At 32.5% G+C, this 14,878-nt stretch overlaps 1 protein-coding gene across 1 annotated transcript in view; it reads left to right on the forward strand.

Annotated features, from left to right (window-relative positions):
* Positions 1 to 225: 225 nt before the first annotated feature.
* LOC137633496 (uncharacterized) overlaps positions 226 to 14,878 on the forward strand; it is a 97,874-nt gene continuing 83,221 nt past the window's right edge. The window contains exon 1 of the mRNA XM_068365793.1: positions 226 to 317. The gene's annotated coding sequence lies outside the window, so the exon portion shown is untranslated. The remainder of the gene's footprint in view (positions 318 to 14,878) is intronic.

Raw genomic sequence — 14,878 nt, forward strand, 5'->3', positions numbered from 1 at the left:
ATGCAGCTGACGTCTTATCTTTGATATCCTGTGGTGACGTCACAGACTCTTGGCTTACATTTGTAAAGCGAATCATTTCAGTAGTATAAAGTGCTTCACATCGATACCTAACGGTGGTTTTGATGTTCGTTTGGTGTAACATGAGGTGATAACTAAGATATTACTTAGAATTGGGAACATATGAAAAAGTGAGAGAAAATCATTAGTGCTTGAGTCAGATTACGAAAATTTTATACGACGAGCAGACACAAATCCCTCTGGCGATCATTTGCTTCCTTCAAATTCCGATGCTGCCTTCTTCAAAGAGAGATAGAAAGGTAGGTCATCCACATATATTTTATGAGTGAAACTTGAAGGATGGTCTTTGTATAAAATATCTCAAGGATATATTTATATATGTTTGGATCTATTTGAATGCTTTGAAAGCCTTTTTTTTTTCTTCATTTTCAATCTGTATTGAAAATGAGAACTCTTTCTTTCACTTTAGATATTTCATCAAGTCTTATGTCATCTGGACTGAATATTACTACAGATAAAAAAGTGAGAGTTTCATTACTGTTATCATGTTAACATAATGTTATATCCAGAATTATATATATTTATATATATATATATATATATATATATATATATATATATATATATATATATATATATATATATATATATATATATATATATTTGTGTATATATATATATATATATATATATATATATATATATATATATATATATATATATATGCATATATTGCAGAATGTGGTATGAATAGGCAAAACCTTGTGAATGAGAGTTAGGAGTATTGGTGAAATTAGCTAAAAAAAGAGACCTGACTAATTGCAATAATTATAGAGGCATAACACTTACGTCAGTTGCTTTGAAAATATATACAGTAGTATGCTTATTCGTAAGAGATTGGAGAGTAAGATTGATGAAAAGCTTAGAGAAGAACAAGTCGGATTTAGAAAGGGTAGAAGTTGCACTGACCAAATTTTCATTTTGAGACATGTTATACAGCAATGTGTAGAGTATAGAAATCCCCTTTTGATAGTATTCATGGACTATGAAAAGCCTTTGATAGTGTGTACCAGCCAATTTCATGGAGAGTCCTGCATTATTATTGGATTCCTCTTGAATATGAAAATTTGATTAAGCCGGTTCATGAGCCTAGCAAAGTGCAAAGTTAATGTTAATGGAGTCTTATCAAGTGAGTTTCTAGTGAACAGCGGAATACTCCAAGAGAATGTGTTGTCCCCCATGTTGTTTATCCTTCTCATGGACTTTGTAATGTGTAGAACAGTCAAAGAAGGTGGAGAAGGATAGGGCTGGATTGGTGATAGGAATTTAGCAGACCTAGAGTATGCTGATGATGCTGTCCTTGTTAGCTAAACACAACAGGATTTGAAATGCTTGCTTACCAGAATGCATGAAATATCACACGATGTTGAACTGAATATAAATAGAAGCAAGACAGAGATGATGAGAATGGAATATGCAATTTAAGATGAAATATCATTGGAAGGAGACAGGATTAATAAGGTAGAATCATTTAACTATTTAGAATCTGACCTCCAGTACAGGGTCTTAGGAATTAGATTTTAGTGAAAGATTGAGAAAAGCAAAGCAGACAATAGCTAGGTTGAGTAAAATTTGGAAATTAAATCGCCTAAAATTGCATATAACAATCAGACTATATATCAGTTTAGTGAGATCGGTATCACTCTATGGACATGAGTCATGGTATGAGAATGAAACAATTTTCAATGGATTTAGTAGATTTGAGAATAAAGCCCCCTGAAGGATATTGGGAGTTAAATGGCAGGACAGGATTAGAAAGGAAATTATAAGAGAAGTTGCTCGAGTGCCATAAGTGGATGAGATCATGATAAGGGGTAGATTGAGATGGTTTGGGCTTGCTCTGTGCACTCTCCCAAAGAGATTACTTCACTAAACATTCAGCTGGGATCTACAAGGCACTAGAAGAATTGGAAGAACCTCACAAACATAGCTAAGGACCATAAAGCGCGAAGTATGAGATGTAAAATAAAGAAGTATTGAATTATATATATATATATATATATATATATATATATATATATATATATATATATATATATATATATATATACATATATATATATATATATATATATATATATATATATATATATATATATATATATATATATATATATATATATATATATATATGTATATGTATATATATATTTATATATATATATATATATATATATATATATACATATATATATATATATATATATATACATATATATATATATATATATATATATATATATATATATATATATATATATATATATATATATATATATATATATCTATATATTTATATATATCTATATATACATATATATTTATATATATATATATATATATATATATATATATATATATATATATGTATATATTATATATATATATATATATATATATATATATATATATATATAATTTTCTTCGGAATTGATCGATAGTTTCATGTAGCTTCGCCCTTTGGAATGAGTTAGAGGCATAGTTATGTTGAAGACTGTTGTAGAATCGGCGAGTGAGTGTTGGAAAAAAGGTTGATAAGAATGATATGGTGTAATAAAACTGAGACATTATCAGCAGAATTAGTTATAATATTTATTTTAATGAAATCAGCATCTGTTGAGTGCTTTGCAGAGATCTATGACTGAACATTACAGAAATATCATTGCTCGGGATACTTCTTTAATGTTCAAATCTCTTCCAGAAGACTGAAATTACAGAAAGATTATCTCAAAATGCATATAAAATGTTCAAAACAATTCCAAATGAATGATATTACCGAAACTCATTGCTCAGAATGGATTTATAATAATCAAAAGGCTTCCTGAAGATTGAAATTACAAGAACATCATTGTTCAGAATGCATCTATAGTGTTCCAAACGCTTCCAGAAGACTGAAGTTTCAGAAACCTCATTGCTCAGAATCCATCTATAATGTTCATACCGCATCCAGAACACTAAAATTACATGAACATCAATGTTCAGAATTCTTCTATCACATTCAAAACGCTTCCAAAAAACTGAAATTATAGAAAGATCATTATTCAGAATGCATCTATAATGTTCAAAACTCTTATAGAGTACAGAATTAGAGAAACATTAATGGTCAGAATGCATCTATAACGTCAAAACTCTTCCAGAAGACTGAAATTACAGAAACCCTATTCCTTAAATTAAAATTCATTTATAGTGCTCAAAACACTTCCAAAAGAATTTAATTACCGAAACTCATCGCTTAGAATGCATCTAAATTGATCATAACACTTCCAGAAAACTTAAACTACAGAATTATAATTGTTCAGAATGCTTCTACAATGTTCATAACGCTTCCAAAAACCTGATTGATTGATTGATTGAAAGTTTTCTGGCATCCTGAAATCTAAGGTCAATGACACCAATCCAAAAACCTGGAATTACAAAAAAAAGAAAAAAAAGCATTGTTCAGAATGCTTCTATAATGTTCAAACTCCTCATAAAAGACTAAAACTACGGGATAATAACTGTTCATGATGCATCCATAAGGTTCAAAACGCTTCCTGAAGACTTAAATTACAGAGACATCATTGGTCAGAATTCATCTATATTATTTAAAATGCACTTCTATAATGTTCTATATGCTTCCACAAGACTAAAATCACAGATACATCATTGTTCACAATGCATCCATAATGTTCAAAACGCTTCCAGAAGACATTATAAAAACATCATTGATCAGAATGCATCTATAAAGCTTTAAGCGCTTTCAGAAGGCTGAAATTACAGATACATCATTGTTCAGAATCCATCTATATTGTTCAAAAAGCTTCAAGAAAATTTAAATTACAGAAACATTATTTTTCAGATTGCATCTAATATGTTCAAAATACTTTCAGAAGACTAAAATCACAAAAACATCATTATTCAGAAAGCATCTATTGTGTTCAAAATTTTTCCAGAACACTGAAATTAGAAAAAGCTCCTTGTTCAGAAAGCATGTATAATGTTTAAAACGGTTCCAGGCGACTAAAATTTCAGAGAGATACTGGTTCAGATTGCATCTATAGTGTTCAAAACTCTTCCAGAAGACAGAAATTACAGAAACACCAGTGGTCAGAATGCATCTGTAATGTTCAGAATGCTTCCAGAAGATGAAAATGACAATAACATGAGAGTCCAGGATGCATCTATGATGTCGAAAAGGCTTCTGGAAGACTGAAGTTTGAGAAATATCATTGTTCAGAATGCATCTATAATGTACAAAACTCTCCCAAAAGACTGAAATTACAGAATTATTATGGTTCAAAATGCATCTATAATGTTCAAATGGCTTCCGGAAGACTAAAATTATAAAAACATCATTGTTTAGAATGCATCTATAATGTTCCAAAAGACTAAAATTACAAAAAGATCTTTGTTCAGAATGCATCTATAATGTTCAAAACGCTTCCATAAGACTGAAGTTACGGGAACATCATTGCTCGGAATTCATCTATCATGTTCAAAACGCTTCCAAAGGTCTGAAATTACAGAAACATAATCGTTCAGAATGCATCTAATTTTTTCAAAATGTTTCCAAAAGACTGGAACTCAAAACCATCATTGTTGAGAATGTGACTTTATTGTTTAAAATGCTTTCGCAAGACTGAAATTACAGAAACTCTTCATAATATATCTTTAATGTTCAAAACACTTCCAGGAGACTGAAATTAGAGTAATATCATTATTCAGAATGCATCTATAATCTTCAAAACGCTTCCAGATGAACGGAAATTACAGAAAAATCATCGTTCAAAACTCATCTATACTGTTCAAAACGCTTCCAGAAGACTGACATTGCAGAAAAATCATTGTTCACAATGCATAAATAATGTTGAAAATGCTTCCAGACGATTAAAATTACAGAAAGATTATTTTTCAAAATTCATCTATAATGTTCTAAACGATTCCAGAAGACTGAAATTACAGGAATATCACTGTTCAGAATGCATCTTCAATGTTCATAACGCTTACAGAAAACTGAATTTACGAAAATACTAGTGTTCAGAAAGCATCTATAATGTTCAAAACGCTTCCGGAATACTAAAATTATGGAAAGATCATTGTTCAGACTGCATCTAAAATGTTCAGAACGCTCTCAGAAGACTGAAAGTATTGAAACATCATTGCATAGAATGCAGCTATTATGTTCAAAATGCTTACTAATGTTCAATACGTTTCTAAAAGACTAAAATCACAAAAAAAAAAAAAAAAAAACATTAGTGCTCTGAGTGTATTTATAATGTTCAAAGTGCTTCCAGAAGACTGAAATTAAAAAAAAAAAATATTATTGTTCAGAATGCATCTATAATGTTCAAAACACTCCCAGAAAACTGAAATTAATAAACATCAATGTCCTGAATGCATCTATAAGGTTGTGAAGTCTTCCAAAAGACTGAAAATAAAAGACAAATTTTTAGAATGCATCTAATTTATAATGTTCAAAACACTCCTGGAAGACTGAAATTACAAAAGTATCATAGTTCAGAATGCCTCAATAATGTTCCAAACACTTCCAAAAGACTAAAATTACAGTAACATTATTGTTCAGAATGCTTTTATTTTAATCATAACGCTTCATGAAATCTAAAATTATTAAAATATTATTGTTCAGAATGCATTTATAACTGAAATTAACTTTTCTGAAACCTACAGTCCATTAGTGAATGCAGCCATCGTACAAAGAGAGCGAATACCCTCATATGTCAAGCCTATACTCTGGCTCCTTCATTGGACTCTTAGTCTGAAAGAGATCTAAGATATTGTACTGGTAAAAACAATACATTATACATTTATTATGTTCCAAACCAAAAATAATAGTTGCTAGCAAAAAACTTCATTGACCTAAAATAGAGGTCTCACAAAAAAAAAAAAAAAAAAAAAAAAAAAAAATTCCCCGGAAAATCAACACATGTTCATATATCCTAAATTTTCCCTCTTCATGGATATTTTCGTATCTCCTGGATATACCTAGATCCACTACAGTTATCAGTTAGGGACAATAACAGCTATTAAGTATGGTCATAATATGCAAAGAAATCACAAGAAAAGATCATCATCAAACATAACAAAACATCATCTGATATCTTTAAAACATAACAAAACATGTTTTAGACATCTTTAAAATTGATAAAAAAAATATTCCAATATCTTGATTCAGCTGTACCAAAAATCAATTAACGTGCATCATCATCAACAGTTAACTAACTGTATCATACTAACAAAAAGTATCATAACCAAACAAAGCTCTATACCTCCACTAGGAACACTTCTGTAGGCTTCTGCAAGTATCCATGCCAAGAAAAAAAAATGGTACCATTATAGCTACTAATTTGCATTAGGTAAGGCATGCCTGGGATACCCGGAACTACTCCTTGGGTGGGAGTGTTTCCCCGACCCCTGCCGTCATTGTGTGCTTGGTGGGCGGTCCTCCATAGAACATTTTGGTTTAAGGGCTAAACCCCCCTTACCGGCAGAGAATTCGTCACCACAACTGGTCTGACCCCCTCTCCCCTCCTCAGTCGGAGACAGGCAGGCATAAAAAAAGAATCAAAACAGAACACCAGTCCAGCCAGACGCTGAAAAAAGAAAACAATTCCTCAACATCCACAACAGGGATGTCCAAGTTCCCAAGTTTTAATCAGTACCTGCCAACTCACAACAAGGGACATCAAAAACTCTTGGGGCATCTCAACGCCCAAGTACAGAAAGTCTCTCTCTCTCTCTCTCTCTCTCTCTCTCTCTCTCTCTCTCTCTCTCTCTCCAGCTTTTCCCAAGTGCGCCCTGATGACGACTTCTTCATCGGGGTTATGTTTTCAAACTCATGGTCCCCCAATCGTTCCAATTCCCATCCTGGCAAACTGCTGACACAACGCTCGTATCACAACCGAAAACAAGCTTTTTGACAGAAGTTTCACATCAGATACACTTCACACACAGTCTGACCCTGATACTCTCATCTTGTGTTGTCTTATCTCTTGCTCGTACTCAAACTCGGCCAAACTGGAACTCTGGCAAACAAACAGCAATCATTCTAGGACACTTATTGATCCAAGCTGACCTATATCACGCAAGCAAAGGCTCCTGCGTTACTAACACATCACATCATCATCTCCTACTTTGCACTTTATAGCCCTAAGCCATGTAGGCCTGGGTTCTTCCAATTCTTCTTGTGCCTTGTGGAGCCCAATTAAACGTTTGGTGAACTAATCTCTCTAGGGGAGTGCAACAGCACATCACAGAGAACTAATTCGAAATCGAAATTTCCTAGTGCTATTACGAATAAGTAAAATCCTTCCGATGAGATCTACGTTTAATATAAAACAACAAAAACACAAAGTAGTAAACGTAAATTTACGTTAAAACTGGAAGCCATAGAATTTCGTTAAAGTCAAAACTGTTCACAAAATACGTCAAACTTAATTCAGAACTTAACAAATTCTTCATAACCTGTCAATGAGGTCAATGAAAAAAATATCCTTAACCAATTTCCAAAGAAAAGAAAAAACTCAAAGAAAAACTTTCCTACTTCCTTAAGACACTTAAGGGACAATCATTCTATCTGTCTTACTCACAACGACGGTAACAACGAGCAACCAAAACCCATCTAAACTCCAATATACATGCCTACTCAAAGAAACACATTCAGCATGAGCCTAATCCTCCTAAGTATAAGTAATAACAGTTGACTCTCTACTAACCAAGACAAGAACATTGTAACTGAATTCCAATCATAAGCTAGAAAAACATTTCTCTCACAAAGCTCTGACACCATCAGAAAAAAAGAAAAAACTTTTCACTTAGTAATCCCCACCTTTTTTTTTTTCTCTTATCCTGCGAACTTATTGGCGCTGCTCCTTATCGTGCGCAATCTCAAACCTCTCTCTGAGCGTCCCATACACTCACACGCAAGTATGCAAACGCAAACATTCACACACAGGGCCTCACATGGGTCGAACTCTACCGACTCAAACTTCCCAATAATCATCAAATCCTTTTGCAAAGGATAGCACTCACAAGGATCATAGGAAATAACTCATCTTTCTTATATTGATTAGCGAGTAAAGAACTTATAACTAAAAACACCAGAAAAAAAAAACTCAAAACACATAGCATGCAGAAAATACCGTAACTGAAAAAGAAAACTGAGCTCAGAATCCTAAAATCATGTCCTGAACTTATACATAAAACAGGTACCATGGCATAAACAAAGTCGATAAACAGAAAAAGAAAACCAAACAGAAACTACAGGTATATAGCAATGAGTCTCCTGTGCTCTTTAATACAAGTCACTGATACTTACATAATTCTGAAGGCTAATTAACTAGCCTCTTATTGGTCTTTAAACGTACACAAAGCCGTTAAAATACTATACTTTCTCTCATTGATTCACCAAATCACCTAATTACAATCAAAATCACCTTTTGCGTTATATTTTGACACCAAAAAACATGTTCTTTTTTATTTAACACAATCTGACATAAAACATGACATTACCTTAGCAGACATCAATTAACTAATAAAGGGGAACGGTATGGCTACTTATGATCATTTTCTAACCAAAAGTTTATTCTGTTAATATGATTCCCTCAATACTCAAAGGTAAGTAAATAATTTAAGAACTCAGTACATGAATCCGAGTTTACTGCTTGACCCAGCAATTCTTCAACACACAGGGCGCCTGTCAAGGGTTATGCTGACATGTTGTCTAGTTTGCCTTGGTGACATGTTAGCCTATCAAATCTCTTAACACTACTGCTAAAATTACAGTATCGCCAATATCTGGTTTTACACACATTCCGATCATTTACTTTATTCCTAGACACAAACAAACAAAAATCTACGGCAACTTGTTCGCCTTTTCTCAAATTGTTCACTTTACTTATCTGTTTTCGCCAGTTAAAAGAAACGGACATATGCATAAGAATTAAAATTCTCTTCTTTTTATCATGTTGCCTAATAGCTTCTAAAAACAATCATTTCTTTTTCACTTGTCACATTTTTTCCAAAACACATATTCCTATACAAAGTTAGAAAACAAAGATTTAATTCTGAGCGTGAAGTAAAAAGAAATTACGTTACTTTTCAAAATCTTAGATTTCTTTTCAATACAAAACAAAAAACTTATTCAAGATGCGCTCTTTAACAGTGTCTGTAACTATTAATGCTTACTCACAGAATTCACACATCATCTCATTCACTTCATTCATCTCATTCATGTCATCTTACTCTAATCCCGTACCTTTCAAATTTAACCCTGGATAGGTACGGTGGGTCGTTCGCGACCCCGAGCGTCAAAAAAAAACAGGTTTTTCTCACGTGACTCACCCCCGTGACTGAATTTGTGGGTGATCGACCTGCAGGAGGTGTCTCCCCTACACGCTCTAGTAGTGTCCAGATGTGCATTGCTGTAGCTGTACTCCTTCCCCGATTTCTGAGACGCGTCGGGGTCGAGCGCGACCGAGTTTACCCTTCTAAGGTAATTTGCATAATTATCAAAGTTATTACGTATTATGAAATTGTCGTAGAATGGTGCAACTTGTATAGGTTATCAGTTGTGGAAAGTCTTGGTGGATTGTTTGGCTACCATGTGCATGATTTTTTTTTTAGTTAAAATGTCGTTCATCACCACGAGGACCATTTTACCGCGAGTGCCCATTTTTCTTTTTTTTTTTTCATTTTTTTGCCAAGTCATTTTTCCGTAAGATATTGCCGAATAGTGTCGTAAAACTTTTGCTTGTTTAGTGTTGGAAAGTGTGTCTAGATGATCTGGCTACCCATGCGTGACTTTGTTTTTGTCAGATACGACGTAGTTATTGGTATATTGGGTATTTAACTGCGGTTACCAATTTCTGTTTTTTTTCAATATTTGTAAAAATTACTACGTAGTAAGGAATTGACGTATATTATTCATTTTTTTTTCATGTTTATGTGTTAGAAAGTGTACCTTGATGGTTGGGCTAACACGTGCATGTCTTTTTTTTTATCTGAGATGCCGTATATTAGAATGTCAGGCATTTTACCGCGAGTGCCCCTTTTTAATTTTTTTTTCATTTTTTTGCCAAGTAATTTTTCCGTAAGATATTGCCAAATAGTATCGTAAAACTTTTGCTTTTTTAGTGTTGGAAAGTGTGTCTAGATGATCTGGCTACCCATGCGTGATTTTGCTTTTGTTAGATACGACGTAGTTATTGGTATATTAGGTATTTAACTGCGGTTGCCAATTTCTGTTTTTTTTCAATATTTGTAAATATTTACTACGTAGTAAGGAATTGCCGTATAATATTGATTTTTTTTCATGTTTATGTGTTAGAAAGTGTGCCTTGATGGTTGGGTTAACACGTGCATGTCTTTTTTTTTATCTGAGATGCCGTATATTAGAATGTTGGGCAGTTTTCCGCGAGTGCCCCTTTTTATTTGTTTTGCATTTTTTTGCTTAGTCATGTTACCGTAAGGAATTGGCAAGTAGTGTCGCAAAACTTATATTTTTATAGTGTTGCAAAGTGTTTCTAGATGATCTGGCTACCCATGCCTATTTTTTTTAGCCAGATATGGCGTATATATAAGTATGTGTTCGATTTTTCTGTGATTGCCATTTTATCGTTTTTTCCCATTTCTTTCAAAATTACTACGTACTAAGGAACTATCACAGAGTAATGATTCATTTAGATGTTTATTTGTTGGAAAATGTGCCTTGATGGTTTGCCTAGCATGTGGCTGAATTTTTTTTTTCTGAAATGCCGTATATTAGAATGTTAGCCATTTTTCCGCGAGTGCCCCTTTTTATTTGTTTGGCATTTTTTTGCTTAGTCATGTTACCGTAAGGAATTGGCAAGTAGTGTCGCAAAACTTATATTTTCATAGTGTTGGAAAGTGTTTCTAGATGATCTGGCTACCCATGCCTATCTTTTTTTTTAGCCAGATATGGCGTATATATAGGTATGTGTTCGATTTTCCTGTGATTGCCATTTTTTCGTTTTTTCCCATTTCTTTCAAAATTACTACGTACTAAGGAACTATCATAGAGTATTGATTCATTTAGATGTTTATTTGTCGGAAAATGTGCCTTGATGGTTTGCCTAGCACGTGGCTGAATTTTTTTTTTTCTGAAATGCCGTATATTAGAATGTTAGCCATTTTTCCGCGAGTGCCCCTTTTTATTTGTTTTGCATTTTTTTGCTTAGTCATGTTACCGTAAGGAATTGGCAAGTAGTGTCGCAAAACTTATATTTTTATAGTGTTGGAAAGTGTTTCTAGATGATCTGGCTACCCATGCCTATCTTTTTTTTAGCCAGATATGGCGTATATATAGGTATGTGTTCGATTTTCCGGTGATTGCCATTTTTTCGTTTTTTCCCAATTCTTTCAAAATTACTACGTACTAAGGACCTATCACAGAGTAATGATTCCTCTAGATGTTTATTTGTCGGAAAATTTTGTTTTCTTTTTTTTGATTGAATATCATCAAATTTTTTTAGCTAAAATATTATATTGTTTTACATTTTTTTTTTCGATTTTATTTCCCTTCGAAAAATTTTTTTTGGGTCAGAATTTTAATTTTATAGTCGTAAAATAATCGCCAATTATCCAGCAACTCACCATACAATTTTTATGCATATCCAATAATAATTAGATTAGTAAATAACACCTTGAAATTGACATACCCTTCCTACATTTCAAGTGGCAGATTAGGGAGTCTGAGTCAGTGTGGTTGGCGGCCATTTTGTGGAGATATCCGAAGCGTAAGTTGCCCTATCTATATATATTCTTGTTCCCTATAGAATTTGTGATATTTTGGTATATTTTTACCTGCATAAATATCATATTATATATTAAATATATGTATTTTTTTACGAAATTTCTAAGTACTCAAAAAATTACCTTTAGATATGGCCCCTGATATAAATGTAATTTACAAAATAATGAAGATTTTTTTACATATTTCTATTTTAGGATAACATATGTTTATTCCCTAAAAAAATTAGCCACTTCCTATTTCATTTGGGTACCCAAAAAAATTCATGAAATTTGGACAAATTTTTTTGGCCAAAAAAAGTTACCCTTTTTTTCTCATTTCAGACCTTCACCTCCATGGGTCTGACTTCATCCAAAATACATCAAGATGTGTCCTAAACATTCAAGAATCAATTCCTAAAAGGATTTGTGTATATATGTATAAACTTTTTTTTTATGAATTTTTATGTCAGGTCTTTTTTTTTCTACTTAATTTTTTAAAATATTCATAATAAATAGTTTTTCTGCAAATGAGTAGTATTTATCTTTACAGTTGTTTTAAGCATTCATTGAAGTTTTTTTTTTGGCAAAAGAAAAAAGGAGGTTACTGCAAAAACTGATTTTTCAAGAATTTTTTTTGGCGTCGGGGTCGTTCGCGTCCGAGTATACCCTTAAAGGGGTGTCCGAGGAGCGTACCTATCCAGGGATAATGTTCAAAACACTTCCAGAATACGGAAATAACAAAAACATTATTGCTTAGAATGCGTCTATAATGCTCATAACCCTTCCAGAAAATTTAAATTATGGAAACTTCATTTTTCAGTATCTGTAGTCTTCTGGAAGCGTATATTGTTAAAAACGCTTCCAGAAGACTAAAATTACAGAGACATCATAGTTCAGAAAGGATATCCAATGTTCAAAACTCTTCCCGAAGACTTACTTCACAGAAACATCATTGTTCAGAATGCATTTATAATGTTCAAAACTCTTCCATCAGACTAAATTACAGGAAGATCATTGTTCAGAATGGATATACTTGTTCAAAACGCTTCCAGAAAACTGAAAATACAGAAAAATCATTGTTCATTATGCATCTATACAGTCCAAAACGCTTCAAAAAGACCGAACTTACCGAAACATCATTGTCCAGAATGCGTATTCAAAAGGCTTCGAAAATACTAAAATTCAAAAGGATCATTGTTCGGAATGCATCTACAATGTTCAAAACGCTTCTGGAAGAATGAAAAAAAGAGAAAAATCATGTTCAAAATGCTTCTATACTATTCAAAACCCTTCCAGAAGACAGAAATTACAGCACATCTTTTTTAATAAAGCATCCATACTGTTCAAAACAATTCCAGAATAATTAAATTATAGAAATGGCTTTGTTCAGAAAACCTACATAATGTTCAAAATGCTTCCAAAAGACTAAGATTACTGATCGATCTATTCTCATGATCATATCGGTTCCAGAAGACTGAGATTACACAAACATTAGTCGTCAGAATGTATCTGTAATGTTTAAAACATTTCCAGATGACTAAAATTACAAGATCATAATTGTCCAGAATGTATCTACAATGCTGGAAAGCCATCCAAAAGACTGAAGTTACAGAAACATCATTGTTAAGAATGCATTTTTTATGATCTAAACACTCCCAGAACACTTAAATTACAGAAAAATCATTGTTCAGAAGCATCTATAATGTTCAATACGCTTCCAAAAGACTTAAATTACTCAACACTCATTGCTCAGAATGCATCTATCATGCTCAAAACACTTCCAGGAGAGTGATAATACAGACATATCATTGTCCAGAACGCATCTATAACGTTCAAAATGCTTCCAAAAGACAGAATTTACAGAAACATCAATGTTCAGAATGAATCTTTATTGTTCAAAACGCTTCCAGAAGACTAAAATTACCGAATCATAATTTTTTAGAATGCCTCTATAACGTTCAAAAGGTTTTCAGAAGACTAAAATTACAGAAAGATTATTGTTTTGAATGTATTTATAATTTTTAAAACGCTTCTAGAAGACTGACATTACAGAAAACGTCATTGTTCTGAATGTATTTATAATGTTCAAAATGCTTCCAGAAGACTGAAATTACAGAAACATCATTGTATAGAACGCTCTATAATGTTCAAAATTCTTCCAAAAGACGAAAATTACGTAATAATCTTTATTCAGAATGCATCTACAATGTTAAAAACGCTTCCAGAAGATTGAAAATACAGACACATCACTTCTCAGAATGCATCTTTAATGTCAAAAATGCTTCCAAAAGACTGGAATTACAAGGGCGTTATTGTTCAAAATGCGTCTATTATATTCAAAACTCTTCCAGGTGACATATTACAGAAATAGCATTGTTCAGAAGGTTCCTATAATGTTTAAAACTGTCAGAGAAAACTGAAATTACAGAAACATCATTGTTCTGAATGAATCTATAATATTCAAAACGCTTCCAGAAGACTGAAATTACAGGAATATCTTTATTCAAAAAGCCTCTATAATGTTCAAGGCAGTTCCTGAATAATGAAATAAGAGAAACAGAATCGCTCAGGAAGCTTCTATAGTATTAAAAACACTTCTGGAAGACTAATATTATATAAACATTTTTGTTCAAAAAGCATGTTTAATGTTCAAAACACTTCAAAAAGACCAAAATTTCAGAAATCTCTATTCTCAGGATGCCTCTATAATGCTCAAAACGCTTCCAGACGACTAGAATTACTAGAACCTCAGTCGTCCGAACACATCAGTAATGTTGAAAACATTCCCAGAAGACTCAAAAGGAAAAATTGTCCAGAATTCATCTAAAATGTTAAAAAGTCTTCCTAAAGACTGAAATTACAGAAACACCATTGTTCAGAAAGAATTTATGATATTCAAAACACTCCCGGAAGACTATAATTAGAGAAATTTGTTTGCTCTGAATGCATTTAAAATGTTCAAGATGCTTCCATAAGACTAAAATTACAAAAATATCAGTGCTCAGAATGCATCTGTAACGTTCAAAACACTTCCTTAAGACTGAAATTAGAG

Source organism: Palaemon carinicauda, chromosome 43, assembly GCF_036898095.1.
Source record: "Palaemon carinicauda isolate YSFRI2023 chromosome 43, ASM3689809v2, whole genome shotgun sequence".
Taxonomy (NCBI): domain Eukaryota; kingdom Metazoa; phylum Arthropoda; class Malacostraca; order Decapoda; family Palaemonidae; genus Palaemon; species Palaemon carinicauda.